This window comes from Eublepharis macularius, chromosome 1, assembly GCF_028583425.1.
Source record: "Eublepharis macularius isolate TG4126 chromosome 1, MPM_Emac_v1.0, whole genome shotgun sequence".
In the NCBI taxonomy this organism is placed as follows: domain Eukaryota; kingdom Metazoa; phylum Chordata; class Lepidosauria; order Squamata; family Eublepharidae; genus Eublepharis; species Eublepharis macularius.
Genome location: NC_072790.1, coordinates 64771326 through 64789809, shown reverse-complemented (window position 1 = coordinate 64789809; position 18484 = coordinate 64771326). Strand labels below are relative to the sequence as shown.

The 18484-nt window shown below is 42.8% G+C and overlaps 1 protein-coding gene and 1 long non-coding RNA gene across 2 annotated transcripts in view; one reads left to right on the top strand and one right to left on the bottom strand.

The window, feature by feature from the left end:
- DST (dystonin) overlaps positions 1-18484 on the top strand; it is a 462451-nt gene that overhangs the window by 116099 nt on the left and 327868 nt on the right. The window lies entirely within an intron of this gene.
- Positions 1024-2046, bottom strand: LOC129345069 (uncharacterized). Its single transcript, XR_008598431.1, has 3 exons — positions 1869-2046; positions 1508-1559; positions 1024-1148 (listed from the first exon to the last, which is right to left on the bottom strand). It is a non-coding gene; the product is annotated as an uncharacterized LOC129345069 (long non-coding RNA).

The window sequence follows — 18484 nt, the reverse complement described above, 5'->3', positions numbered from 1 at the left end:
CACTTTGCGCAGCTGATGCGCTCTTCCACTGCCCCTGTGGGCGGGGCCAGCGGCCTTCCCTGCAGGATTGGCGGGGCTGGCAGCCTCGGAGTGGTTCCCCCCCCCCGGCAGGGCAACGCGAGTGGCCACAATTGCTGAACGCAGGAGACGGCGCCGAGCCAGGGCGGAGCCACGCGCAGCCTCGGACACACCCCACCCCTCCCAACAACCATGGCCTGTTGGCGTGGGAGGCTGGCAACTGCTCCACGGGATTGGATGCGAGGCAGGACGCCCTGGGGTGGAATGACCAATGGGGCTGCTGCAGACGCCCGAGGGGCTGGACCCACTCTGGGAGGCGGCCGCTCATGGGACTGTGTTGCTGGGGCTGCGGCTGCGATGGGGGCGACCCTCCCCAGGCGCGCGAGACCTCCTGCCCGGGATATGGCATCCGCCTGCCACCACCCTGGATTCTCCATTGGTGGGGGCTAGGATTCCCGCGAGTGGACCGTTTCCCCTGCCATCTCCCGCTCCCTTGCAGCGGCAGCTCGCACCACCCTCTCCCTTGCTTATCGGGTGCCAGCTATTCTCCCCACCGGGGATTGATCCCCCTCCCCGCTCACATGCCCCGCCCCAACCCTCTACCTGGCCATAGATGCAGGGGGGTTAGCCGTGTTAGCCTGTGGTAGCGAATTCAAAAAGGGTCCCATAGCACCTTTAAAACTATCCAATTTTATTGTGGCATAGGCTTCTGAGAATCAAGTTCTCTTCGGCAGATGGGTGGTACAGACACTGGTCAAATACAGAGGAGGAGGGGGGGAGGAGGAGGGAGGGGGCGGGGAGGCAAGACGGGGTGTGTCGGATACATTTGTGGCAATGTGCAGGTGGGGAGATGTGACGGGAGTGTTGGGGGAGGGGCGGAGGACGAAGTCAGACTCGCAGACACAGAAAACAGTTGTTGTACATCTCGTTTTATTGCACTGGAAAGAGCGGGCTTGCGTTTAGGCTGGCGAGGGAGCCGGAGCATTCCACACAGCCCTCCTTCCCGCTCGGAGGGGCGGGGCTGGGATGCAGGCCGCGGCGCGACGGTGCTTCCTGGGCTGCAGCCAACCGTCCGTCAGAGATGTTTGGGGAGGGCGGGGCGCGGGGGAGCAGCCATGCCCTGGACGTGCCTGTGGGGGAAAAAGACACGTGTGGGCTTTGCCTCGTTCCACTGGCAAGGCAAGCCCCACACTCCGCCATCCGGGGGGGGGGTTGCACATGGTCGAGGGCAGCAGCTGATGCATGACGGTCTGGTGAGGATGCACTCGGCCTTGGCAAGCCTTTACCTTTAAGGGAGAGAATGAGCTGGTCACAACAAACACCTGGCCACATGTGGTTTTCGAGGCGCCTGCCTCTGAGGCAGCCAGGGGCGGGCATGGTTGCCCCCCACCCCTGCTGGGCCTCACCCAAAGCGGCAAGTGAGCGGGTGGGTTCAGGTGAATGGGCGGTTTGCACTAATCTGCGGAATGCCCCCCCACCTCCTCCTTACCTGTCAGCGCTCTGTCGGTCATCACCAGGTGGGAGCGCAAGAGTCAGGGCACCTGCAAGGAAACGGGAGAGCATGCGGTTAATTTGCAAAGTGTCATTCCCTTCTGCCACGGAAGGATTAGTTTGTTTGTGCTTAGTTAGAAGCAACTAGCATGCATCAGTTAGCTGTGGAGTCATTCTTTCTATCACGGTAGAAAGAGAGTTAGGCAGTTAGGCACCTCTTCCCCTTTATGCGAAGTTCCCCCAGTTTTTCGCAAAGTCCCCTGCGCCTGCCAATGTGAATGCCCTCAGCCCGTTTCGGTTTTCAAAGGGGCAATGCCACTCAGCAGACGGGCAGAGCCTCCGGCCGAGTGCTCACTTACCTGGGGGTTTGGGCGGTGCTGGCCGGATGTTTTGTAGGACGCGGTCGCAGGTGATTGGGTGCAGAGAGGGGGGCTCGTCCATGCCGGGCGCGCACGCTGATTGGTCCCCGGGATAGTTCTCATCCTATGCTCCTTCGGGCCATAGGGGCGGGGCGAGGCGCTCAGAGAGGGGGCTGATTTTTCGCCGTTCCATGGACGCCTATGGGCTACGCCTTCTTTTCCCGTGGCGTAGCTTTTTTGCGCCGCTGTGGGCGTTCCCGCTTCTGGAGGAGCTTAGGGAGCGGACTAACTCCGACCCCGCCTTGCTCCCCGCCCCCCCCTGCGTCGGCGTAGGGCTCTACGCCACTTCTGCGCCGCCGCCCGGGCGCCTGTGGCTTGCACCGGTGCTGGCCCGCCGGCGGGCCAGCGCCGCGTCCCAGCGCGGGCGGAAGGCCACTTACGCGGGCGTACGGGCTAGATGCGCCCTCGCAAGCCTTAGTTCGGTTCCTGTTCACTTTCCGTGCCCTTCTTAGGATTGGGCTGCCCATCCAAGTGCTTAAGTGACTTCCACCAGTTCACTGGTGTGACTTTCTTTAAAATATCTTCAGCAAACGTATATTTCTTCAATGGTTCCCCCTTAGCTCTGAAGTTTATAGTTGGCATTACAGATGGATGATTGCTGGATACCCATGTCATAGCTAACTCCTCTTCCTCAGCACTTAAGTTTTGACCCTGGTACTGGATATTGACAATATTTGCCAAAAAATGAGCTGGAGACAGTGCTTGTCCCATTTGTTTTTTTAATGCTTGTAATTTAATTCTGTCCATGTGTAGTTCTGTTTTTAAGTGTTCACTCAGTTCCTTCCAAATTTCAACAGCATCAGCAATAAAACAGCTATTTTTCTGTATTTTGTTTAAAGCTTCAGAGATGGGTTTCAGGATGCTCAGCATATGTTCAACATTTCTCTTAAGCCCAATGTTGAGGATTTTGGCCGTGACAGTGCCATCTATTTTATCTCGATTTTGTTCACAAACTGTCATCAGAATAGGATCATTGTGGACATTACTCCACCCATCAATACTTAGGTTAACAATTCTACCCTCCAGAGCTGTTGCACATTGCTCCATTTCTCTGTCATACACTTTATCCAGCAGTTTCCCTGCAACATCTGCTCTGCAGGGTGGACTGTATCCTGGTCTCAGTGACTGAACCATATTAATGAAATGTGGGTTCTCAGTCAGACGGAAAGAAGAGTTCGTTGCATAAACAAACTGCGCAATTTTTTCATCAATTAACTCTTTTTCTAATCTGCTAGTTTTTATCACAAACTTATCTATGGTGGTTCCAGGAGGGAAGGGTTTTTTCTTTCTTTTAGGTGATATACTGTGGGTGTCTGATGATGATGCAAATGAAGCAGTATCTGGGATGGATAACTCTGAAACTGTAGAACAGGAGGATGGTGATCTTGAAGGTGGATAGTTTCCAGAATCCTTAATGTTGACGATGAATTCCCCTAAACAAAAAAGTCAATGCTGTTATTTTATTGTTTATACAATTTCTGCTTATTGTACAGCACTGCCCCAAAAGGAATATTTGCTTTTCTTCATAACTGTACCAAATGACAGTAACATGCAGTAATAATAAGAAATATAATTTTGCTCAAACATGACAGTTCAAGGCAGTCTTTAGAAATATGATTCAATAAAAATGTTCACCAACCTGAAGATCCTGCCTGTTCAAATGTGTTTCTTTGGTCATCTTCATCACAGCACTTCTCATGATGTTGCCTCATTCGGGCCACCAGGCCTTGCATTTCTTTGTTGCAGTGTTTGCATTTTGCACGCATGCCTGCCTTACCGATAGGTAAAGGAACTTCATTAAAGTATTCCCAAACTGGGTCTCTTTTACGGCCTCCTGCCATTATAGGTTTTTTCCTCCAAGGAAAGAATGTGATAAACCTCAGGTCATACACACAAAAGATCCAAAGACTTGTGCAGTATTGTGCTCAAAAAGTTTCACTTTCATTTTGTACTGCTTGCCCCTCCCTCCTCACACTTAGTTTCTTCTTGTGCAGATCTATTCCACTCCAAACAATCAGAAAAATATTGTTTCTATTCACTGAACTTCTTGAAACTTAGCACTGAAGGGGCTGATTCTGTCTTCATAGGTGTGTAAAACAATAGGATTAAGGTCTTTTTCTCAACTCTGTTCATGTTATAACATTTTTGCTGTGAAGAAGAGGCATGTGATCTCTGCTGAGCTGACACAAATTCAGTTTTGAGAACTGCAAAACCAAGCATCTGTGATAATACCTTGTAGGCAGAGAAACTGCCCAATAATCTTACAAAAACCTCTGGAAGAGCATGACATTGTGAATGGATTAATGGAATTTGTTTACCAAAAAAATTAAACATATACAGCCTTATTCTACATAATTAAAAACTAATCTTTATTTCATGATGGAATAACCTTTGGATGGTAATATATTTTCCTCAAAAAGCATTTTATTTAAAAAAAATCAATTTAAATTAAAAAAATCCGATTTAAATCAAAAAATCCGATTTAAATAAAAAAAAAATCTGATTTTTTTTTATATTTTAAAAAAAATCATTGATTTTTATCCACCCTTGGGGCAACCTACCTCCACTCTGTACATTAAAGCTATCAGATTCCAGAAATGGCATGCAGCCCCACTGTCCCTCCCTTCAGCTAGCAATCCCTTTGGATATCAATACCTATTAAGTGTGGTGTGTTTCCAGAGACCAGACTTTTAAAGCATTTAAAATATAAGAAAGTTTAATACCTGAATGCACATATTCTGTTCAAGCTTTTGGGCTGAACGAGAGAACAAAGAAAAGGTGAAAATGGGCAGTCCTCTTTGCCTTCATTAGGTATTTCCCAAATGATGTTTAATTAGGACAGGTTAGCTTTACTTAAAGTTGAAGTCATTTAAAATTCATCATTAAGATCTCCTGATTGGGACTTCTCTCCTTTGTCTCTAGCTGCGTGGACAAGATGGAGTCCCTAGGTAAAAGCTTAGTCCATCATGCTTTTTTTGTCCATCCAAAGAGCTGCCCAAAATGGAAGAGCTTCTTCCTTGTGTCTTTCTGCCCTAAAAGGAAGAGTTGACTTTCTAGCCATTGGGCCCTTTGCCATCTCTGTCCCTCCTGGGTGTGATCCGGCCAGCAAGGCATGAAGTAGTAAGCCATTGCTCTGCTTCAACCAGACTCATAACCAAGAGCTTGAGCACTCTATGCTGAGGGTTTACTGGCTCCTTCCTTCAACCCTCTCTTTTTTGCCATCTACTACTCTGAAGCTGGACTGTTGTACATGGACGGAGCGCAGTCACAGTGACTGAAATATTTTGGGTGACTTCTTCTGATGAAGGACATTTCTTCTCACCATTTTTTTCTGCTTTGTCCCAGCAACATTTGGTGCAACTTGAAACCTCTTTTGCATGCAATCCAATTAATTGTGCAATGTATCCTTTATTCCTTTTTAAGGTGGCTTAACTAGTTGCAGATTTGTAAACTTTTTGTTATGAAATACTGTTTTATGCCGAGCATCTAGCCTGATTAAGAATGTGGTAGAACTCAAAAGCTTATGTGCTGTTTCATGATGTTTTCCCCCACAAGTTAATACATAGTTTTTATTTTTTGAAACCTTAATTATGTGGCTGTATTAACAAATTGTAGTTAATTTTGTGAATACTTACTTGTAACAATTGAATGAGATGGGCTATTGGTGGGAAACTGAAATATGTATACATATCTGCAAATAAAAATTTTGATAATTGTTTGCCAAGCAGTCTGTGATGGTCAGAAAATGACATATTTGCCTTATGACTCCATGGTAAATTTGAGATATGAAAGCAACTATCCAAAAGTCCAAACCTCCTGTTCTTTTGTTCATACTACTGACTGTAGTTAATTCTATATAACACATTGCCATCTTTATCTTAACTTTTCACTTGAATACTCATGTCCCAGTTTTGATACTTTGCCTGCAAGATATTCTCTCCCTTTATGTACAATCACAACGGAAGAGGTCAGATGAGGAGCTGCTAATAATGACCACGCCTACACTGGAATGTCTGTGGGTTGGTAGCTGGACATTCCTGTTGAAACTGTCTTGGCTTCCCATTTTAACAAGCTCAGGGGCTGGCTGTTCTTTAGACCAGTATAAAATCATTCTCTTCTGGGCATTAGTCCAAATGAATATGGGTGGCTTGTGTTGGAGTATATAGTGAACATATCCCCTGTTAACTATGTTCAGTTTAATTTTGGATTTTTTCAGTATTTGTAGGAGCCTTTTTTTAAAAATACTGAATAATAATGTTATTAACAAATTACCATGCCTTTGTTAATGGAATCCTACACAGTTTTGTGTGTGCACTGTGAGCATTTCCTCTGTCTACCTTCTTTTCTTTTTTTAAACTCTGAGTTTATAAATGTTCACAGCAACAATACAAACAGATGTATGTGCTTCCCACATTCTCTTCCCCTGCTTCTTTAGTTCAATCTTCATTTGTCTGCCTTTTTCTTAAATGCCTGGGGAATATTAGATGGATCAAATGTCTCCTAAATTTGCTGAAAGAGAATCACTGTATCCTGTATAGAAAATAAATGTGATGTGGAAATAAGCAATAGTTCCGTGGAAAGAAAGGGCAACTCCCATCCCCCTCTCTTTTCTACTTTAGGAAAAGGAGAATTCTTATTCTTTTGTGTGTAGCGTGAAAGGAATAGAGAAGATGAAACTGTATCATCTGCATAGTTTGAAAACGAATGCTAAAATCATTATATCTGAATAGGTAACTATTTTTAATTCTGAACAATGATTCCAGAGAGTGGAGCAAAAACGTTTCACAGTGGAAGCCATGAACCGATAAGGCACTTTGCAGAAATACTAAATGAAAAAAAAAAGTGATGGGATATTTAAGAATCTCCCAAACCTCAATTTATGGAGAGGGGACCAAGATCTTGTAATGCAATATTTCAGCCACCATTTTGAAGGAGGAATTGCCAGGGAAGCTGAGCTATGTGGCTGGGCAAGACAGTGAGGTGGGCAGGCAGGTAGGGTGGTGATGGTGGGAGAGACAGTGGAAAAGGGAATTGGAAGTGGTCATTGCTGAGCAGGCAGATGAGGCAGGCAGAGACAGTGGGGGAGGGATGGCAATGTTAGCAAGTGGGTAGATGAGACAGCAGTATCGGAGGCAATGGGGAGGGAGGGGAAATGTTGGAGAATAAAGAAGCTGAAAAGGAAGCAAGTCCAGTGGAGGGTGAGAGTTCCCCTCCTCCTTGAGTTCCTCATGGGTTCCCACTTGCATATACTCTGTTGTTCTGTGCTTTAGAGAAATTGTCTGTTGCATTAGCTTTCAAGTAATTTTGCTTTATAAGTATGTGACTGGCAGGGTTGCAAAATAGTAAAGAGTCCAGTAGCACCTTTAAGACTAACCAACTTTACTGTAACATAAGCTTTTGAGAACCACAGTTCTCTTTGTCAGATGCATGCCTCTGAAGAAGAGAACTGTGGTTCTTGAAAGCTTATGCTACAGTAAAGTTGGTTAGTCTTAAAGGTGCTACTGCACTCTCTACTATTTTGCTACTATAGACTAACATGGCTACCTCCTTTGGATCACTGGCAGGATTGATACTCATTAAGGTGTCTGGATGGCTATTATTTGCGGACTAAAGAATAGCTGTGCAATAGTCCTTTAAAGAACCCATCCTTATGGGCTACTTATAGCCATACTGGTAGAAATAACTGGTGTTTGGGCAGTGGACCTTGAAAACTGTGAAATGGGGCTCCTCATATTTTCAGGCCTTCCAGTCATAGAAGATCAGATTAAGGTTCTTAATAGAGGTCACCACTCTTGTCTTCCAAAACAAGCATGTACAAAATAAATTCATATGGAAAACTTTGGTATTGCTTCAACACTTTAATTGGCTTGTATTCTATCATCTGCTCAGCAATGTTTGAAATCTTCTTGCAGCCAATTTAGGAGGCTTTTTTGAGGAGTGGATTGGTAGGATATAGTTAAATGTTATTTGAAAAATGGTACCACAATTTTATAAAGCACAACTCCCCTATATTTCTTGATCATTTCAACACTACTTAATTTTGTGGAGGTCTAGGTGGAACATTAATATTAGGTGTTAATATCAAGTGGCAGACTTGGGTGATAAGTAAGGCCTGTGTAAGCAGATATTATTCAGCTGTCATGTCATGTATGGGATTTGGGGAGATGGTATCTGTCTCATCTCCAGGGACCACACATCCCAGAAAATCAAAAACATACATCCATGTTGTACAACTGCACGCCATGGTTGGCTAGATTCCTTCAAATTCTGTTGAAAGATTGTTTGTTATACCTGTTTGTAGCCATTCAAACTGAATTTGTGCCATTCTGCACCCTCTTGTATGTTCTCACTGTTTATAGAGGCCTTGAATAAAGGGATGTTGAATGTGGTTTTCTTTATAGGACTCTATATCTTATGGTAGACTGCTTTTGAAACTGAGTGAGTTTGGTAGGAATAGCTGTGAGAATGCTATATTTATTCAAGCAGACATTTCAGTGGGAAGAGTCACCACAAGGCGACTATCTCCTTTTATTTGTGACTAGCTTGATACCTGTGCATCACTACGGTATTTAATTACTTTAAATCCAGTTATAATACTTATGGGTATGTAACATTTTTTGGTTTGTGTGTGTGTTTTTAGTTGGTTTTGTAGTTACAATAGCATAGTACCTGAGCTTCACAAAGGTGTTTGAATAAAGCGAAGCGTGTTGATGCCAAAAAACCAATGAAGTGAATTCCACAGCTGACCAGTCGGGGGTGGTGGTGGTGGTGGTGGTGCAAGCAGACAGGAGCCTTGCAGCCACACAGGAAAGCCAGACCCCACAGGGAGATTGGCAACCCTAGTGAACTTTTAAGGGAAGACTGGGAGGTGCATTTTACCTCAGGACACATTCAACGACTCCCAATAGCAACTGCATACTGTTTAGAATGTGGGGGTGAGGACCAAACAGGCCACATACACAAATGACCTCTGTGTTCCAACTGTCTCCGGGGGCGGGGGGCGGATGAGGTGTGGAATGTTGTGAGCCCCAATCAGTCCGCATATGCAAATGACTTTGAAAGGCTGGCCCAATCAGGGAAGACTGGCCGAGCTGGCAGTGGGCAGGAGTGCAAGCAGGCTGCAGCCTGCCAGCCACACAGGGAACCTGTATCTGTTTGGGAAAACTCATTTTACCTCTTTTTACCCCCTTGGGCGAATTTCTTAAAATCCCTTCTTAATGAGTGTTTACATCATGAAAGGAATGTTCTTTCCAAATTTCTTGTTTCTAGGTCCAGGGGTTTGGGCTGGGCGTTGATGAGTCAGTCAGGACACTTGTCTTTATATAGATAGATAGATATGATAATTTAGTCCTGTCAAAAAGACTTCTTGTGGTAGGGTTCCAATAGCTCATCCCTGCAAAATCCTTTGGGAAAAAAAATTCAGGTCATGGTGTTATACACCTTCCTTCATAATTCTTTTTCATTGGGATTTTAGCACTGAACTGCATTAAGTGGAGGTTGTGAATTTGTAAAGTCCTGGATCATTGACTAGTTTACACCATGATTAATTCTATTTTTAAAAAAATAACACTAAGGGACCCTTAAATTAATTTACAACCTTCCTAAAACGAGACCAAGAACTCCCATAAAACATACTAATTGTACTAATTCTAATGTACTCATACGAAGGGAAAAACAGTAACATGAATACATTTCATGAAGTATCTTCTCTAGAGCTTATGCTGCAGTCTCGTATAGTGGTTTGTGCCACATAAATATGGTAATTAAACTAAATAGTGAACTGATTTTTTTTAGTGGTTAATAGTGCTTTATTTTGCTTTGCAATGTGTCACAGGCATAGAGCACCTTTTCTGACAACATAATACATACTTTTAAAGGCAGAGCTAAGGTGAACATGGGGCTGCTGCTGAAAATTTACCTCACAATCTTGTGCATTTTCCTGGCTCCATTGCACATAATTATTTGACCACAGCATGGGATATACATTTTAGTGTGCATTACAGCTGGGGGAACTCAATACATGGCTGCCATTTTCTGAGTTTCTTGTGATCGCTCTGACAGTACTTAGTAGATAATAATTGTGCATGTGCAATTAAGATTGGGTAAATTAAGGTGAGAAATTGATTACAAGAGACATGGAGTAAACGAGTGACATGGAGTAAATCAGTAAATACTGCAGGCATATTGAAGCAGTGTTCTCAGTAGAAGCAGTATTATTGTTAAAGTGTGAATACAACGTTCATGAGGCGTTGATAAAATGATACTAGTGATATAAAAACATTTATTTTTGTTTTGCTTAGAAGGAATGTTTATGTAACAGAATTAAAACAAATTAATCTATTTGGGACTTTGCTGTGGATTACTGAGCAAATGAAATTTTCTTTAGGCTGTAGTCTACCCTTAATCTCAACCCCACTGGATCTCACTGGCACTTCATGCTTCAGTGGAAGCGTGACCTATGTTTATCGCCCCCCCCCCCGGCCGCCCAAATCAACATAAAATAAAGTTTCAGTTCAGTGTGGCAGTGCACTTGTCTTTACACTAGCTAAAAATAGCTTGGACAGGAATTCATATTTATTCTCCCCCCAACCTTGACAGCCATGCTTTTAGTAATCAATCTCTGAGCCTGAAATAGATTACTTGCTTATATGTGAGTAAATTTGAACCTGTGACTTTTAGCCTGCTTCGGTCACTGTCTCAGCATGTTGTTGAGGCATGATATAGAAGTGTCATGTTGCACATTTATTTTATATTATGTGCATGAGATTTTTAAAAACGACTCTCTAAAGTTTGTAACTCTTTTTGTTGACAGTGCATGTCAGGTTTCTGTTCACCTATTTCTCTTCTATAGAAACTGATCAGTTTGTCCCATACAGATGAGAGAAGGTGCTGTTAGTAGGCATATGTTGTATTGGAGTAAGGGAGTCTTGGTGGTATGGTTGATGTTACTAGGCCATGTAATAGCATGGCTTGTGTGAATGGGGGCTTTTCTGCACATTCAGTTTATTCCTGAATCAATCCACTTACACTGAAATCGGTTTGGGTACAGCTCTTCCACATGTCTGTCCTCCCTCTGCATTTTAACAGTTGTGAAGTCTTCCTTGTTTGCCTTAAATAATCAGGATTTTCATGTGAAGATGCTATTCTCATCAGTAGCATCATCGGTGGCATCAGAGCATCCCTCCCATTTTTTAATTTTTAGCACATGCTCAAGTCCCCCCAAGAGACTTTTGGAATTTTTTAAATCATCAATTTCATAACGTTATAATGACTTAACGTTGTAGTAATAGATGTGGATCGGCCTTTTAAAAAAATATCTCTGCAATGGAAGAGCTAGAGACTTACTTATTAAAAAATATAAGATGAGTATTCAGAGAACCTGCTGCACCTATTATTACAACATTAGGTCTTTATGACATTATGAAATGAATGATTTTTTAAAAAAGGTTGAAAGCAAAACCAAGAGGGGGAATGAATGTGGAGGGAGGGAGGAATGGTTTGACAGACAAACAGCCAGTCATCAGAAAGTGAGTTGGAAGTGGGTAGAAAACATTCTGCACAAGGCTCGAAGGCGACTCACAATCAGGTGAAGAAAAAACAGGGAAAAAATGCCCCCCCCCAACCCAAAGTGAAAACTAAAGGCAAAAAAATTGTGCAGAAATCAGGAGATAAATCGAAACTGGGGTTAGAACCAACAAAAAACCTCAGGTGAAAAAGCCCTGGGTATAGAACTGGCACATGAGTTTGTTGCAGATTTTGAAGCGTTGTAAGACACTTCTATTCCTGCAGGAGACCAGGCTGCCTTTCCAGAATTAATGACTGGTCAGGACATCAAACCGATTTAACATGCACGTTTGAAAGAAATCAGCAACTAATTTAACACATTATTCCTTTTTGTTCTTTTCTGCATTATGTTAGGATTGTTGGCTGACCAGAATTCGGACAGCAAATTTATACTTCAAAATAAGTTAATAAAGCTTTTCATATAATGGGAATAAACATTATCATCTGCTAATATTTGTAGTCAAGGCAAAACTGTTGACTGGTTAAAAACTTAGTAGTCATACATCTCATTAACATTTTGAAATAATTGTTAACCTCAGTTTTCTGTTTTGCACTACTATTTCTGTTTTGTTCTAAAAATTGTGAGACTTAATGGAGTTTTTAAATACTTGAAGTAATATTCCATTTGTCTTGTTATTTTTTCTCTAGGAAAATAATTCAGGTGTTACAGTAAAATGAATGTAAATATTTTAATTTACTTCCTCCATAAGGGACAAATATTTTAACCCTTAATCTGTAGCAACAGAAAATTATAAGCAGTTTATGGCTGTGTATTAAAATACCGATTTAAGATAGCAAATTATTTGTTCCCAGGATCAATTATTCTGACATGATGAACCAATCAGTTCCTGTTGTATTAGTTGTACGATCAAGGGGTTAAGCCAAGGCAAACTGATACCAAAAAAAGGGAAAACATGGTATTTAGGAATACTTCTTGCATTTTTGAATTATTGGGGTAAGAAAGGTTTATAAACTATAGCAGAATGTGAAAATGGAGGGTTGCATGCCCACACTGCAGAAAAATATGAGGATTTTGAACAGCCTTTTTTTTTTCCAGTGATCATATCTGTGTGATGTTCAAACACACAGTATCCTGAGCATGACCTTAAACAGACATGCAAGGGTTATCCTGGGACTTGTCTGCCATAAACTAGTGACATTGATTTAGAGGTAGCAACTAAATTAGGTATCACTGTATCAGTAAGCATGTCCAGTTGAAGCTGGGTATTTTAGAAAGTAGGATCAGTGACAGATATTGGGCTACTGTAGGCCCAAATGGCTTAGTAGAGTGGGATCCTTGCCAGCAATTTTTTGCCTTCATGCTCTGTCTGTAACATAACCTGGAGAGCAGTGGCCCCTAAGTAATCTTTCCTTTTTTAACAAATGTACTAATCTATAGGCAGTATAGCCCTGCCTAAGAATCTGTAAGAAGTTGGGCTGGTGTTGACACTAAGGTTGCTGGTCCCGCAGTGGGGGTGGGAGAATCCCCCACTCCCATCTTCCGCCCCTGCCACCACTCACCTCGTGGGGGGAAGGATGGGAATAGGCTTCCTGGGCCCCACTGCTGGGGCGGGGCAATGACATCAGTTCCAGGAGTGATGTCATCGCTCAGGTTCAGCTTGTGTATTGCTTGCCAGTCTTGTTTGCCAGTTGTGATCAGGCAACTAATCATTCACCAAGTTCTTCAGATGTGTCTGAACAAATACGTGTATATCTTTCTGTTTGCACGGTTACAGGCATCTTTCTTGCAGCTGCCAGTTCTAGTTGTTAAAAGGCACATTATTAGATTAATAAATTCCATTTCAGAATTTTGAGTTACTACTTAGATGTCTCTGTGTGCCTTTGGTGCTTGCCTATGCACCTGACCCAATTGTGCAGTAAGTTCATTCTGTCACTTCTTGATAGATACTGCTGACTGTGCGGGTAGAAAAAGTGTGCAGCATATTATTTGTAGAGTTATTTAAAGGACTCATCCAACAGTGTAGATGAAAAACAGAACAAACCTTGCTTGATAACTTGAGTCACTTTAATGAGCTGATCATGGTTCTGAAGGATATGTACCTGTTCTCTGGTTTTTAAGCTTACAAACTGCAAAGGCACCTGCAGGCGGCAACACATATTTGTTATTTACGACCTGGCTCTGTAACACAAGTGACTACTGTGCAGGCGCAAAGTTTCTTGACACAGTGCTCAAGATGAATTTTGACAAAACAGAGGCACTCTGATCAGGAGGGTTGCTTTGCATGTAAGTGAGGAAATTTGATCACAGTCAGTTTGCGTGGTGTACATGTTTGTATCGGAATGATCAGTGTTCCTATTACTAATGTATGGTTGTCTCTCTCTGAAATAGATTGGAAGAAGTGAAAATATGCGTCAGAGATGCCTCTAACCCTGCTGCACTAATGCTCCTACCTTTGCCCACTTTTCGGTCTACCAGTCTCTTGTAGGAAATGAGATTTTTTCAGTACCTCAAAATGCAGAGAGAGGCATGGGTTGGGAGTGGCTGACATGGGTACAGAGCTTGCAGAATATATTCTGTTTATATGTGTTTGGAGAGGTAGAGACACGTGGAGCATTTGCTACCCGTACCTCCCTATATAGCTCATTTGCACGAGCGGGAATTCCCTAATCCTGAACAACAGGTACTGGTGATCTCAGGTTGCATGAAGAGTGAAGCAAGGGTCTGCAGCAACTATTAGCCTTCTCAGGGTGGGCATTCCTAGGTTGGTGGTTGCTGAGATAATATGCTGCTGCCCACTTGCAATTCCTTGAAAGGTGGATCAGGGATGAATCAAGCTAGTGACAGAATCCTCAGCCAGTGGTGTTCTGTGTATAAACCCTTTCCCATTGCCTTTGATTGCTTCACATTGTTGCAGGTGGCATACTCATTATGTAACAACTTGCATATTGGGGCATCTCAATCTGTGGGTTTCCCTCTGTTTTTAGTAGGCAATTCATATTTCCTTACTCTGTCCAGATGTTGCATGTTGCTTAGAGTAGTTTTATTGGCTCTTGGTTGTTTTGTGGAGCTACTTAAGTAAGCAGTTAGGAGCTGCTCTTTAAAGATGTTGATTGTTTGGTGAGTATTTTATAGGAAAAAAATATAAAATTCATTGGAATCCCGGAACATCAGTCTGAATTGTTCAGTGGTAATCATAACACATAGGAGAGATTTTTGCAGTTTCTTGTTACAGTTTGAAGTTCAACACAGCATTAGGATCCCATTGAAATAAATGGGCAAACACAACTACCACTGCATAGTTTACCACAGTCCAGCCAAAGTTAAACAGAATTAAGTTTCACTGATTCATGTCGCTGTTGGCATTACATAGATCTGTTCTGCAGAAATATCTTCAGTGCAAACTGACATAATTTAAAGATGTTTTTAGGCTGTAAGGGTTTCTTCCTGTATGTGGCGTTTGTCTTCCATTGGCAGCAAAAAAAGTCTTTTTGTTTTTTTCTATCGTTCTTTGTTGCCAAGCAGAATCTTTTGATTATTCTTCCTCCAACTTCATGAACAAAGGATAGTAGTGTGTTGATTGGAGATTAGTGCAGACAGGAATAATAAAAATGTGTGTGTGTGGTGTAAACATCAGCTGCTTCATTTATACATCCAGCAGCTGTGATTTTGGCTTAGTTCTGCAGCCTGAATTGCTTGGCTGTCCCCTTAGGGTCATATCTTGTGTCTTTTCGTATTGGCAGACAAGGAGGTAAAGGGCCAAGATCCCTACTGATTCCCCTATAAATACATGAAATAGTGGAAATGTGGTATTTCCAAGCAGTCTTATTTCCTTACCCTTCTTTGCTGTGGAGGCCACATGATTAAACAGAAGACTTCAGCTCTTAGTGGCTGAAATCGTTACAGAGTTTGCCATTACATAGTTTGCTCTTCTTCAGGATATATACTGGTTTAGTGTGATGCTTGGTGGTGTCACAGTATGCCAGAAACATCCTGAAGGTTTCCTTCGATTTCTACAAGGAAGGAAGCTGTGGGGAGCTGAGGCAAGGTTGATCTGATGCTGGGACTGGACTGCAGGATTTACAGTTCATCTGCCTGTTTGGCAGATGGACCTACAGTCCAATCCGATGCAGAGTTACTCCAGTCTCAGAACCAATCTAAATCATTCATGTGGGGCACCAAATGCTTCTGTCAGTATATGTGGAACCTGAAAGCGGGGCAGACAGCCTCCTCCCCCCGAATCCCCTCCTTCCCCCCATGCTCTGCTCCCAAGCCAAATCAGGCCCTAGAGAGCTTGGGAATGTTAGTTCTCTGATGTTAAGTGTAACTGCAAGTAATGTTGGTGGACACCTGAGCTGGCTCATGTCATATATTGCCTAGTCTGGCCCGAAGTCTACTGATTTCAGTGGATTTAGATGGGAGTAATTTACATAGCATTGCATTGTTTCTTCTCTTCTTGCGGTAGACGACTGGCTGCTTAGTTCAGTCACCACCATTCAAAATGAGTATGTTTAGCTTGGTGTGTTTAGCTTGGAGAGGAGATGACTGAGAGGTGATATGATAACCTTCTTCAAGTACTTGAAGGACTTTCATATAGAGGATGGTGCAGAATTCTTTTCCGCTGCCCCAGAAGGTCAAACCAGAACCAGCAGGTTGAAATTAAATCAAAAGAGTTTTCAGCTAAACATTAGAAAGAACTTACTGACAGAGCGGTCCATCAGTGGAACAGGCTTCCTCGGAAAGTGGTAGGCTCTCCTTCTTTGGAGGCTTTAAATTAGAAGCTAGATGGCCATCTGACAGCAATGCTGATTCTGTGAACCTAGGCAGATCCTGAGAGGGAGGGTAGGAAGGGTTACATCAGTGATTAGGTCTCGTGGCCCCTTCCTACATGTACAGGGTAAGGCTGATCACCACCTTGAGGTCAGGTAGCAATTTTCCACAGGCCTATTTGGCTAGGGATCCTGAAGTTTTTCCATCTTCTGGGCATGGAGCGGGAAGGGGTCACCGTGTGTGTGTGTGTGCGTGCGCACGTGCGTGCACACACACATGCATGCAGGGGGGTATTTGTGAATTTCCTGCATTGTGCAGGGGGTTGTACTAGATGACCCTAGAGGTCCCTTCTAACCCTATGATTCTATGAGTATGCAGATTTCCCTTGAGACTGTTGGTAGGGTGATGGGGATAGTTGAGTAGACAATAGTGTGTCAGCAGGTACATTTTTCTGAATTCTGAATGATAAGCTATGCAGTGACAAAAGCTTCTCTTCCAGCCAACACGTCTGAAGATGTTTTCTCTTGCTTTGCTACGGAGCTATTGATGACTTCTACAGATGAAAGAGACACAGGGAATGGGAGCAACTGCCAAATATGTCACTTGGTTGGCTGCAGTTCAGCAAAATGTTTTTCAGTTTTGTTTTAAAGTATAGAGTATTTATCCTGGGCTGATGGGTCATTTCAAAATAATTCTGTGAATGTCTGGCGTTCCATGGAGAGCATAACTGAACGATGAGATCATATGTGTATGATAAACCCTGCCTCTATATCCATACTGGGCAGGTTCAAACATCCTTTGTAGTGAACTGATTAAGTCTGCAGAGATTCTGTATTCAGAGAACCACTGGCAGGAGGAGCAAAAGGAAAAAAGTACTTTCCCATTATTTGACAGGTGAAAGAGTTTTATTTTTTGACCTGAAAGTTATTGTATCATTTCACTCTTGAATTGGGTCTAAGAAGCAAGAGGAGAAAAACAGTGGAAAATAAGAGAGAGTTTTCTGTCCATTTCCAAACCGTCATGAATCTGGTTTACACACTTCTGTAACAACTCCTTGGAAACTGACTGAAGGAACAGGCTCATTGTACCAAGGAAAAGTGGATGAAAATACAAGAATATGCCTTGGAGAGTCACCTAGCAAAGAGGAGGACACGGTCGACTGCTCTGCATGATCTCTGCCTAGCATCAGAGATAGGGGACAAGATGAGGGACAAGGTTTACCCTCCCTGCATTATTGTCATCAGGAATTGAACTTTGTTTTAAAAGCCTCAATGGCAACTATTTATTTATACAGAGGAAAATATACTTTATATAGTAATACTGAAAGGAGTGGGAATACTACTGGAGTGGAACTGACTTCTTACTTGGTCCTAGTGATCCCAACTATTCAGAAACAAGCCTGCTTAAAATCTACCCATCCCCACCTTTAATGGGGATATCTGTATGCTTAATTTTGCTTTTGGGCACACTAGAATATGACAGTGTTGGGAACTGTCTTTTCTATGTGTTGAATATAAACATTTTGGCAAACAGTTACCTGATTGTTTAAAAAAGGTTTTAAATAGTAGCATTCAGCTGTATTGAAATATTTTCATGTAACAGGACCAAAGAAAAGAATATACCTCCAATTTTTAAATTATATGATGTCCCAGAAAATGTTCATTAGGATTTCTTAATATCGTCATATTCATTCCTGGGGACATATATGCTAAAACTGACATGCCCCCTTATTAGGATGAGTTGGGTGAGATGGTCTCATATGGCTGTTTTCCATATGAGGCTTGTCCGATTTCTTCTTGCAGCTGTGATTGTTGATACAATGGGCAGCAGTGGGGCTTCCCCGTCACAGGTTTTCTGCATATTCCCTGCCTTAGTCCCCCAGCAGTGGTGCAACCAGAAACTCATTTTCCCTCAACCCACATATTCCTCAAAAAAGATTTTTTTCCCCCTAGCACTGCACCTGAACTCAGTGGGTGGACAGCAATCTCTCTCTCTCTCTCTCTCTCTCTCTCTCTCTCCGTCTTTCTTTGCAGAAGGGTAAGCAGCTTACTTGATAACATTGTTAGAGTTTCTAACTCATCTTTGCATAAGAGCTCAAGACAGGCAGATACATGATAGGCAGAAAAGTCAATTGTGAAACAGTAAAACTAAACCTCTGAGGATTTAAATTAAAAGTTGCTTTCTGCCTTTGAACAAGCAATTTGCAACAGTAGTATTTTCTCTTGACTGTGCCTGGTGTAAACTGAGAGTTACCATTAACATT